Here is a 12,105-nt window from a genome sequence, read left to right as displayed (position 1 = left end):
ATTGGTTCTTGCCGAAGCTCAAACGTTCTGCTTAACACGAGAATGAACCTCATTGATTCTTGCCGAAGCTCAAACGCTCTGCGTCACACGAGAATGAACCGCATTGATTCTTGCCGAAGCTCAAACGTTCTGCGTAACACAAGAATGAACCTCATTGGTTCTTGCTGAAGCTCAAACATGCTGTGTAACACAAGAATGAACCTCATTGGTTCTTGCAGAAGCTCAAACGTGCTGCGTAACACAAGAATGAACCTCATTGGTTCTTGCCGCAGCTCAAACGTGCTGCGTAATACGAGAATGAACCTCATTGATTCTTGCCGCAACTCAAACGTTCTGCGTAACATGAGAATGAACCTCATTGGTTCTTGCCGAAGCTCAAACGTGCTGCGTAATACGAGAATGAACCTCATTGGTTCTTGCCGAACCTCCAACGTGCTGCGTAATACGAGAATGAATCTCATTGGTTCTTGCCGAAGCTCAAACGTGCTGCGTAACACGAGAATGAACCTCATTGGTTCTTGCCGAAGCTCAAACGTGCTGTGTAATACGAGAATGGACCTCATTGGTTCTTGCCGAAGCTCAAACGTGCTGCGTAACACGAGAATGAACCTCATTGGTTCTTGCCGAACCTCAAACGTGCTACGTAACACGAGAATGAACCTCATTGGTTCTTGCCGAAGCTCAAACGTGCTGCGTAACACGAGAATGAACCTCATTGGTTCTTGTTGACGCTCAAATTTGCTGCTAAACACAATAATGTACCTCATTGATTCTTGCCGAAGCTCAAACGTTCTGCGTAACACGAGAATTAATCTCATTGGTTCTTGCAGATGCTCAAACATGATACGTAACACAAGAATGAACCTAATTTGTTCTTGCAGAAGCTCAAACGTGCTGCGTAGCACAAGAATGAACCTCATTGGTTCATGCAGAAGATCAAACATGATGCGGAACACAAGAATGAACCTCATTGATTCTTGCCGAAGCTCAAACGTTCTGTGTAACACGAGAATCAATCTCATTGGTTCTTGCTGAAGCTCAAACGTGCTGCGTAACACGAGAATGAACCTCATTGGTTCTTGTTGACGCTCGAACATGCTGCGTAACATAAGAATGAACCTCATTGGTTCATGCAGAAGCACAAACATGATGCGGAACACAAGAATTAACCTCATTGGTTCTTGCAGAAGTTCAAACATGCTGCGTAACACGAGAATGAACCTAATTGGTTCTTGCAGAAGCTCAAACGTGCTGCGTAACATGAGAATGAACCTCATTGATTCTTGCCGAAGCTCAAACGTTCTGCGTAACACGAGAATTAATCTCATTGGTTCTTGCTGAAGCTCAAACGTGCTGCGTAACATAAGAATGAACCTCATTGGTTCTTGGAGATGCTCAAACATGATGCGTAACACAAGAATGAACCTCATTGGTTCTTGTAGAAGCTCAAACGTTCTGCATAAGACAAGAATGAACCTAATTTTTTCTTGCAGAAGCTCAAACGTGCTGCGTAACACAAGAATGAACCTCATTGGTTCATGCAGAAGCTCAAACATGATGCGTAACACAAGAATGAACCTCATTGGTTCTTGCAGAAGCTCAAGCGTTCTGCGTAACACGAGAATGAACCTCATTGGTTCATGAAGAAGCGCACACATGATGCGTAACACGAGAATGAACCTAATTGGTTCTTGCCGAAGCTCAAACGTGCTGCGTAACACAAGAATGAACCTCATTGGTCCTTTCTTAAACTCAAACAGGCTGCGTAATACGAGAATGAACCTCATTGGTTCTTGCCGAAGCTCAAGCGTTCTGCGTAACACGAGAATGAACCTCATTGGTTCATGAAGAAGCGCACACATGATGCGTAACACGAGAATGAACCTAATTGGTTCTTGCCGAAGCTCAAACGTTCTGCATAACACAAGAATGAAGCTCATTGATTCTTGCCGAACCTCAAACGTTCTGCGTAACACAAGAATGAACCTCATTGGTTCGTGCTGCGTAACATGAGAATGAACCTCATTGGTTCTTGCCAAAGCTCAAACGTTCTGCGTAACATGAGAATGAACCTCATTGGTTCTTGATGAAGCTCAAACGTGCTGCGTAACATGAGAATGAACCTCATTGGTTCTTGCCGAGGCTCAACCGTTCTGCGTAACATGAGAATGAACCTCATTGGTTCTTGACGAAGCTCAAACGTGCTGCGTAACACAAGAATGAACCTCATTGGTTCTTGCAGAAGCTCAAACGTACTGCGTAACATGAGAATGAATCTCATTGGTTCTTGCAGAAGCTGAAATTGCTCCGTAAGACAAGAATGAACCTCATTGGTTCTTGCCGAAGCTCAAACGTGCTGTGTAACATGAGAATGAACCTCATTTGTTCTTGCAGAACCTCAAACATGATGCGCAACACAAGAATGAACCTCATTGGTTCTTGAAGAAGCTCAAACGTGCTCCGCAACACAAGAATGAACCTCATTGGTTCTTGCCGAAGCTCAAACATGCTGTGTAACACGAGAGTTAACCTCATTGGTTCTTGCAGAAGCTCAAATTGCTCCGTAAGACAAGAATGAACCTAATTGGTTCTTGCAGAAGCTCAAACGTGCTACGTAACATGAGAATGAACCTCATTGATTCTTGCCGAAGCTCAAACGTTCTGTGTAACACGAGAATCAATCTCATTGGTTCTTGCTGAAGCTCAAACGTGCTGCGTAACACGAGAATGAACCTCATTGGTTCTTGTTGACGCTCAAACTTGCTGCTAAACACGAGAATGAGCCTCATTTATTCTTGCCGAAGCTCAAACGTTCTGCGTAACACCAGAATTAATCTCATTGGTTCTTGCTGAAGCTCAAACGTGCTGCGTAACATAAGAATGAACCTCATTGATTCTTGGAGATGCTCAAACATGATGCGTAACACAAGAATGAACCTCATTGGTTCTTGTAGAAGCTCAAACGTTCTGCGTAAGACAAGAATGAACCTAATTTGTTCTTGCAGAAGCTCAAACGTGCTGCGTAACACAAGAATGAACCTCATTGGTTCATGCAGAAGGTCAAACATGATGCGTAACACAAGAATGAACCTCATTGGTTCTTGCAGAAGTTCAAACATGCTGCGTAACACAATAATGAACCTAATTGGTTCTTGCAGAAGCTCAAACTTGCTGCGTAACACAAGAATGAACCTCATTGGTCCTTTCTTAAGCTCAAACAGGCTGCGTAATACGAGAATGAACCTCATTGGTTCTTGCCGAAGCTCAAACGTTCTGCGTAACACGAGAATGAACCTCATTGGTTCATGAAGAAGCGCAAACATGATGCGTAACACGAGAATGAACCTAATTGGTTCTTGCCGAAGCCCAAACGTTCTGCGTAACACAAGAATGAAGCTCATTGATTCTTGCCGAACCTCAAGCGTTCTGCGTAACACCTCATTGGTTCGTGCTGCGTAACATGAGAATGAACCTCATTGGTTCTTGCCAAAGCTCAAACGTTCTGTGTAACATGAGAATGAACCTCATTGGTTATTGATGAAGCTCAAACGTGCTGCGTAACATGAGAATGAACCTCATTGGTTCTTGCCGAGGCTCAACCGTTCTGCGTAACATGAGAATGAACCTCATTGGTTCTTGACGAAGCTCAAACGTGCTGCGTAACACAAGAATGAACCTCATTGGTTCTTGCAGAAGCTCAAACGTGCTGCGTAACATGAGAATGAATCTCATTGGTTCTTGCAGAAGCTCAAATTGCTCAGTAAGACAAGAATGAACCTCATTGGTTCCTGCCGAAGCTCAAACGTGCTGTGTAACATGAGAATGCACCTCATTGGTTCTTGCAGAACCTCAAACATGATGCGTAACACAAGAATGAACCTCATTGGTTCTTGAAGAAGCTCAAACGTGCTCCGCAACACAAGAATGAACCTCATTGGTTCTTGCCGAAGCTCAAACATGCTGGGTAACACGAGCATGAACCTCATTGGTTCTTGCAGATGCTCAAATGTGCTGAGTAACACGAGAATGAACCTCATGGGTTCTTGCCGAAGCTCAAACGTGCTGCGTAACACGACAGTGAACCTCATTGGTTCTTGCAGAAGCTCAAATTGCTCCGTAAAACAAGAATGAACCTCATTGGTTCTTGCCGAAGCTCAAAAGTGCTGCGTAACATGAGAATGAACCTCATTGGTTCTTGCAGAACCTCAAACATGATGCGTAACACAAGAATGAACCTCATTGGTTCTTGAAGAAGCTCAAACGTGCTCCGCAACACAAGAATGAACCTCATTGGTTCTTGCCGAAGCTCAAACATGCTGCGTAACACGAGCATGAACCTCATTGGTTCTTGCAGATGCTCAAATGTGCTGAGTAATACGAGAATGAACCTCATGGGTTCTTGCCGAAGCTCAAACGTGCTGCGTAACACAAGAGTGAACCTCATTGGTTCTTGCCGAAGCTCAAGCGTGCTGCGTAACATGAGAATGAACCTCATTGGTTCTTGCCGAAGCTCAAACGTGCTGCGTAACATGAGAATGAACCTCATTGGTTCTTGCCGAAGCTCAACCGTTCTGCGTAACATGAGAATGAACCTCATTGGTTCTTGACGAAGCTCAAACGTGCTGCGTAACACGAGAATGAACCTCATTGGTTCTTGCAGAAGCTCAAATGTGCTGCGTAACATGAAAATGAACCTCATTGGTTCTTGCAGAAGCTCAAATTGCTGTGTAAGACAAGAATGAACCTCATTGGTTCTTGAAGAAGCTCAAATTGCTGCGTAACACAAGTATGAACCTCACTGGTTCTTGCAGAAGCTCAAACATGCTGCGTAACACGAGAATGAACCTCACTGGTTCTTGCCGCTGCTCAAACGTGCTGCGTAACACGAGAATGAACCTCAGTGGTTCTTGCAGAAGCTCAAACGTGCTGCGTAACACTAGAATGAACCTCATTGGTTCTTGCTGAAGCACAAACATGATGCGGAACACAAGAATGAACATCACTGGTTCTTGCCGCTGCTCAAACGTGCTGCGTAACACGAGAATGAACCTCATTGGTTCTTGCCGAAGCTCAAAAGTGCTGCGTAACATGAGAATGAACCTCATTGGTTCTTGCAGAACCTCAAACATGATGCGTAACACAAGAATGAACCTCATTGGTTCTTGAAGAAGCTCAAACGTGCTCCGCAACACAAGAATGAACCTCATTGGTTCTTGCCGAAGCTCAAACGTGCTGCGTAACATGAGAATGAACCTCATTGGTTCTTGCAGAACCTCAAACATGATGCGTAACACAAGAATGAACCTCATTGGTTCTTGAAGAAGCTCAAACGTGCTCCGCAACACAAGAATGAACCTCATTGGTTCTTGCCGAAGCTCAAACATGCTGGGTAACACGAGCATGAACCTCATTGGTTCTTGCAGATGCTCAAATGTGCTGAGTAACACGAGAATGAACCTCATGGGTTCTTGCCGAAGCTCAAACGTGCTGCGTAACACGACAGTGAACCTCATTGGTTCTTGCAGAAGCTCAAATTGCTCCGTAAAACAAGAATGAACCTCATTGGTTCTTGCCGAAGCTCAAAAGTGCTGCGTAACATGAGAATGAACCTCATTGGTTCTTGCAGAACCTCAAACATGATGCGTAACACAAGAATGAACCTCATTGGTTCTTGAAGAAGCTCAAACGTGCTCCGCAACACAAGAATGAACCTCATTGGTTCTTGCCGAAGCTCAAACGTGCTGCGTAACATGAGAATGAACCTCATTGGTTCTTGCAGAACCTCAAACATGATGCGTAACACAAGAATGAACCTCATTGGTTCTTGAAGAAGCTCAAACGTGCTCCGCAACACAAGAATGAACCTCATTAGTTCTTGCCGAAGCTCAAACATGCTGCGTAACACGAGCATGAACCTCATTGGTTCTTGCAGATGCTCAAATGTGCTGAGTAATACGAGAATGAACCTCATGGGTTCTTGCCGAAGCTCAAACGTGCTGCGTAACACAAGAGTGAACCTCATTGGTTCTTGCCGAAGCTCAAGCGTGCTGCGTAACATGAGAATGAACCTCATTGGTTCTTGCCGAAGCTCAAACGTGCTGCGTAACATGAGAATGAACCTCATTGGTTCTTGCCGAAGCTCAACCGTTCTGCGTAACATGAGAATGAACCTCATTGGTTCTTGACGAAGCTCAAACGTGCTGCGTAACACGAGAATGAACCTCATTGGTTCTTGCAGAAGCTCAAATGTGCTGCGTAACATGAAAATGAACCACATTGGTTCTTGCAGAAGCTCAAATTGCTGTGTAAGACAAGAATGAACCTCATTGGTTCTTGAAGAAGCTCAAATTGCTGCGTAACACAAGTATGAACCTCACTGGTTCTTGCAGAAGCTCAAACATGCTGCGTAACACGAGAATGAACCTCACTGGTTCTTGCCGCTGCTCAAACGTGCTGCGTAACACGAGAATGAACCTCAGTGGTTCTTGCAGAAGCTCAAACGTGCTGCGTAACACTAGAATGAACCTCATTGGTTCTTGCTGAAGCACAAACATGATGCGGAACACAAGAATGAACATCACTGGTTCTTGCCGCTGCTCAAACGTGCTGCGTAACACGAGAATGAACCTCATTGGTTCTTGCCGAAGCTCAAAAGTGCTGCGTAACATGAGAATGAACCTCATTGGTTCTTGCAGAACCTCAAACATGATGCGTAACACAAGAATGAACCTCATTGGTTCTTGAAGAAGCTCAAACGTGCTCCGCAACACAAGAATGAACCTCATTGGTTCTTGCCGAAGCTCAAACGTGCTGCGTAACATGAGAATGAACCTCATTGGTTCTTGCAGAACCTCAAACATGATGCGTAACACAAGAATGAACCTCATTGGTTCTTGAAGAAGCTCAAACGTGCTCCGCAACACAAGAATGAACCTCATTGGTTCTTGCCGAAGCTCAAACATGCTGCGTAACACGAGAATGAACCTCACTGGTTCTTGCCGCTGCTCAAACGTGCTGCGTAACACGAGAATGAACCTCAGTGGTTCTTGCAGAAGCTCAAACGTGCTGCGTAACACTAGAATGAACCTCATTGGTTCTTGCTGAAGCTCAAACATGATGCGGAACACAAGAATGAACCTCACTGGTTCTTGCCGCTGCTCAAACGTGCTGCGTAACACGAGAATGAACCTCAGTGGTTCTTGCAGAAGCTCAAACGTGCTGCGTAACACGAGAATGAACCTTAGTGGTTCTTGCAGAAGCTCAAACGTGCTACGTAACACAAGAATGAACCTCATTGGTTCTTGCAGAAGCTCAAACGTGCTGCGTAAAACAAGAATGAACCTCATTGGTTCTTGCAGAAGCTCAAACGTGCTGCGTAACACAAGAACGAACCTCATTGGTTCTTGCAGAAGCTCAAACATGCTGCGTAACACAAGAATGAACCTCACTGGTTCTTGCCGCTGCTCAAACGTGCTGCGTAACACGAGAATGAACCTCAGTGGTTCTTGCAGAAGCTCAAACGTGCTGCGTAACACGAGAATGAACCTCATTGGTTCTTGCAGAAGCTCAAACGTGCTGCGTAACACAAGAATGAACCTCATTGGTGCTTGCAGAAGCTCAAAGGTGCTGCGTAACACAAGAACGAACCTCATTGGTTCTTGCTGAAGCTCAAACTTGCTGCGTAATACGAGAATGAACCTCAGTGGATATGTGAATAACACGGGAATGAACCTCATTGGTTCTTGCTGAAGATCAAACAACTGATGTGCAAGTTGATGAATGTCAATATGTGAATACAAGCTTAATGTTCATCATATAAAGCGATTGAGTATCTTCAGAAAATTTTGACTAAACCGCTCAATTCATATGGATTCGTTTTACGATATCTTTTATGAACTTTTTGAAGCGTCAAAGTGGTAGTTGCTTAGTCTGTCAAAGAAGGACCAGAAATCTCTCAGAGTTATTAAAAGCACCTTCATTTGTGTTCCCAAGATTAACAAAAGTCTTACTGGTTTGGAACGACTTGAGGGTGAGTAAATGATGACAGATTTTTAATTTTTGGGTGAACTATTACTTTAAGGGGATCATTTACCCATAAATAAAAATTCTGTCATTATGTACTCAATCTAATTTCCCTCCAAACCCGTATGACTTTCTCTTGTTAGATTGTGCCAACAACACCAAATTGCTAGATAGGATGGATCTCCACGTCAGAAATATCAGATATATCAGATCCGACCCCAGACTCAGAATACCTGCTAGAAGATATTTGTCTCATATCCAAAACTATATTAACAGTCTTCTGTCATTGTGAGGTTTGAGTGGGAAACCAGGAAAGAGCAGAAGTAGGAGACAAAGCGATGATAATAATAAGAGCAGAGTATATTGAATAATCTTAGTTGCATATGTATTTTAGTGCTCAGACTTCATCTGACCCGTACAAATCCAACAAGTGTTATTAAGTGAACAAAACCAGTCCCACGCAAAAGGAGAAGTTTAGCAGAATGAGCCCAGGTGTTCTTGTCCAGTAAACAAAAAATCTTCTGAAGTCACAAAAACAACACTGACCTACAAATGCAAAACACTATAGAGATTTAGAGACTTAGATCATGATTTTCACACTCCATTTACGAATCTAAGCATCGCTGGGCCAAACTCTCCAGTCACCGGACAGATTATAATCTCAGATACCTGATTCCTTATCTCAATTTAGTCTAAATGCGTAGTTACCGCATTATGCCACAACTCTTGAATAGATTTGAATATGCAGTGATTTATGAAGTGATTTCAGTGAAACTTTTGATCTGTTCCTCACATAAAGCTTTCACATAACTTCAGAAGACTTGGAATATCAAATTATATCAACTGTACTGTTATTGTGCTATTAAGATATGTTTATGGTTCTTTTTAGAGCTTGACAAACCCTGCTCACGTTATGTTTTCATTTAATAGAAAAGAGTAACGTGGAAATTCCTCTTTTGCTAAAGTCGTAAGGCATTGGATGAGTAAATGATGGCAGAACTTTCATATCTGGATGCACATTATCTTCAACGATATTGTCTTGTTTATTTGCCTAAGCCATCATTTCCTCCAAAAGCATGGTCGTTGCTCTGTGTATGTCATGCAAATGATGATCTGTCTCATTTTCTTTTGCCTCCCTGCGTCTATGCTTTCCTCCTCCCCCACATTCACACACATTCACAAAGTGGACATTCACACTTCACTCCTGGTGGACGTCTGTGATAATTGCTATAAGCCTCCTACTTGCTTTCATTTTCCATTGTTCTCCCTAAAGTCTTTGCTCTGGCTTGTGATAAAGGGATAATCACTTCAAAGCAAACTGCTGAGAGTTTAGCCCTGAGCTGAAAGAGCAGGCAGACAATACAGTCATTGAGAGCAGTTACTGATCACAGCGTTCATCACGCTCTCAGACGCGCTTGCTTTAGCCGCTACAAAATGAATACTCAGCTACTACCAAAACGGGAATAATAATAATAAAAACTTTTTTTTTTTTTAAAGGGCTTTGGCCATTGGCGGTTAACTTTAAAAAACTACTTATAAAGTTAGCAAAGATTCTAAAACTGGAATTTAATAACATTTTCTTACTAGTTATTAAACATGTTTAATCAGGTCTGATCAGTAATAAGTATAGCGGTGTAACAATACCCTTATCTCACAATTCGATATATATCACGATATTGAACTCATGATACGATATTATTGCGATACTCCAGATAAAAGGTTTACAAAAAAGGTTTTGTTGATTAAAATGCTAAATTTGGTGTTACATTGTGTGTGTGAATGAATAGTCTTGGACTTGGTGCTGGAAACTCAAAGCACAGGACAATGGAGACACCAGAATAAACATATTCATGATTCTGAAGATGAAAACACAGAATTATTTTAGATGAATATTCTTGCACTCTTTCACTGACTAGATATATTTAAAATAATGTATGCCACTTTTTACTGGTAACATTTGGCATTTTCAGGACCCACAAATATTGCATTATTATACATTATATTCAACCTTATATATAGTAGTTTAATGTAGTACTGACACTAAAACTCACACAGTAATTGTTATTTTGGGTGAATTATACACAATACAGATTTATCACTATCCATCATACATATTATTTAGCATTTTTTGTATTTTTTGTATTTTTTGTATATCATAGCATTTTTTGTATTGCGATATATTGTTACACCCCTAGTAATAAGCAATTGCACACAAAGCAAAATAGTTTGCAGTGTTGTCCAACGATATCTATGAATCTCAATGAGCCTGTAAATGGTCCATCCTGGACAATGACTTCCTAAAGTCATTAGAATTAGAGCATGTTTCATTTGTGGACTGTTTCCACTATATGAGAAAACATTCGATTATTGTGAAAGATTGAGCAAAGCTGTGTTGAAAAGTCCTTTGGTCTAAAAATGTGTCCTATTCTAAAATGTTCTGCACACCATAGTATGACAGCGATGTGTACAGAGCTTCACATCTGCTCTTTAAATTCCTCTCATTTAGCACTAATGCATGTATTTTATAATATCCTGCTCCTTAAAGTGAATGTAGAACATCAAAGGAAGCTCTCCAGCCTTTGAAGTATCATAAGTGGAATCAGTGGAACGTCCTCTCTCACTAGTTCAAAATGCAGGACAAGCTTTTCTGGTAGTTTCACTTTTTTACTTTTTTACTTTTAACTATACTGCTACTGTAAAGTAACCTACTTCAAACTTTTGTGCTGTTTTAACTAACCTCGTCGGGTCTTAAAGGGGTCGTTCACACAAAAATGTCATTTACTTACTCCTGCACAAAACCTGTACGCATTTCTTTCTTCTTCTGAACACAAAAGAAGATATTTTTAATGTCTTCCGTTGTATGGTATTGCATTGTGTTGTATAGAAAAACAACACCAAGACATTTTTAAAAATATATCTTCGTTTGTGTTATAGAAGAAAGAAAAAAAAGAAAGTCGTAGAGATTTGGAACAACATGACATCTTTTAAACTATCCTTTAATCTTTAACATTAACTTTAATCATCAATGTATATGTTTGCATTATGGTTTTTCTATTTGACTTTATTAATTTTTTGTTGTTGTCATAATTTACTCACAAATGGGAAATATTTGCTGCTCGGATATTCTGCTAAACATCTCATTGCTTTCCATTAAAGAGAGAACCCAAGACTGGAACAATATGAACATGTAAATGTAAATGATGATTAAATTCTTATTCCGGGGGTGAGTTATTATATTCTAGTCTTTAATTTGTCAGAAACAGCACTTTTGAAAATAATTGTTGGTTTTGCGGTCTTCGGTCACATTGTACTCCAAATTAATTCACCATGTATTATTTCGATTTATAAAATTAGTCAATTAATGTCTGTGGTTTAGAGACTTTGAACCTGAAGATATATACCATTTGGTTAATAGGCTATCATTTAAACAAACACAAAGCAGCATTAATTCACATTTGAGGTGTGACTGTGTCTTTAATGTTGTAGAAAGATAATTACCGACTTTATTTTACTCATAAATCGAAAAATTCAATGAAAACTGCTTTTATAAAACCCAAAGGAAATTCCAAATGGATCATTAAGGCTTATTCTCCTCGAGGTTTTAGGGATTGCAAACTTTACAGCTCTATATTATACATATGTAATACATACTTAGTAAATACATATACAAATTTTATTTATAGAGCTGTTCATTCAGTACATAATGCACAAATCTGAACATAATGTTCAGATGTATACCACATTATTATTATTATTATTTATTTTATTTATTCGTGTTCTGTGTACATACGTGTATATGTGTATGCATATATCTATGTATGCATATACCAAGAACCACAACAAATGTGACCCTGGATCACAAAACCAGTCACAAAATAGCACGGGTATATTTGAAGCAATAGCCAACTTTTTTCTTTTATGCCAAAAATCATTAGGATATTAAGTAAACATCATGTTCTATGAAGATATTTTGTAAATGTCCTACCGTGAATATAAATATATATAACATAAATGGACAACTTTAAAGTTTTTTTCTCAATGTTAGATTTTTTTTGCACTCTCAGATTCCAGATTGTCAAATAG

The sequence above is a fragment of the Siphateles boraxobius genome, unplaced genomic scaffold, assembly GCF_051911475.1.
Source record: "Siphateles boraxobius isolate OS27281-9 unplaced genomic scaffold, OSU_SipBor_1 15, whole genome shotgun sequence".
Taxonomy (NCBI): domain Eukaryota; kingdom Metazoa; phylum Chordata; class Actinopteri; order Cypriniformes; family Leuciscidae; genus Siphateles; species Siphateles boraxobius.
Note: the sequence above shows the minus strand (reverse complement) of the source record.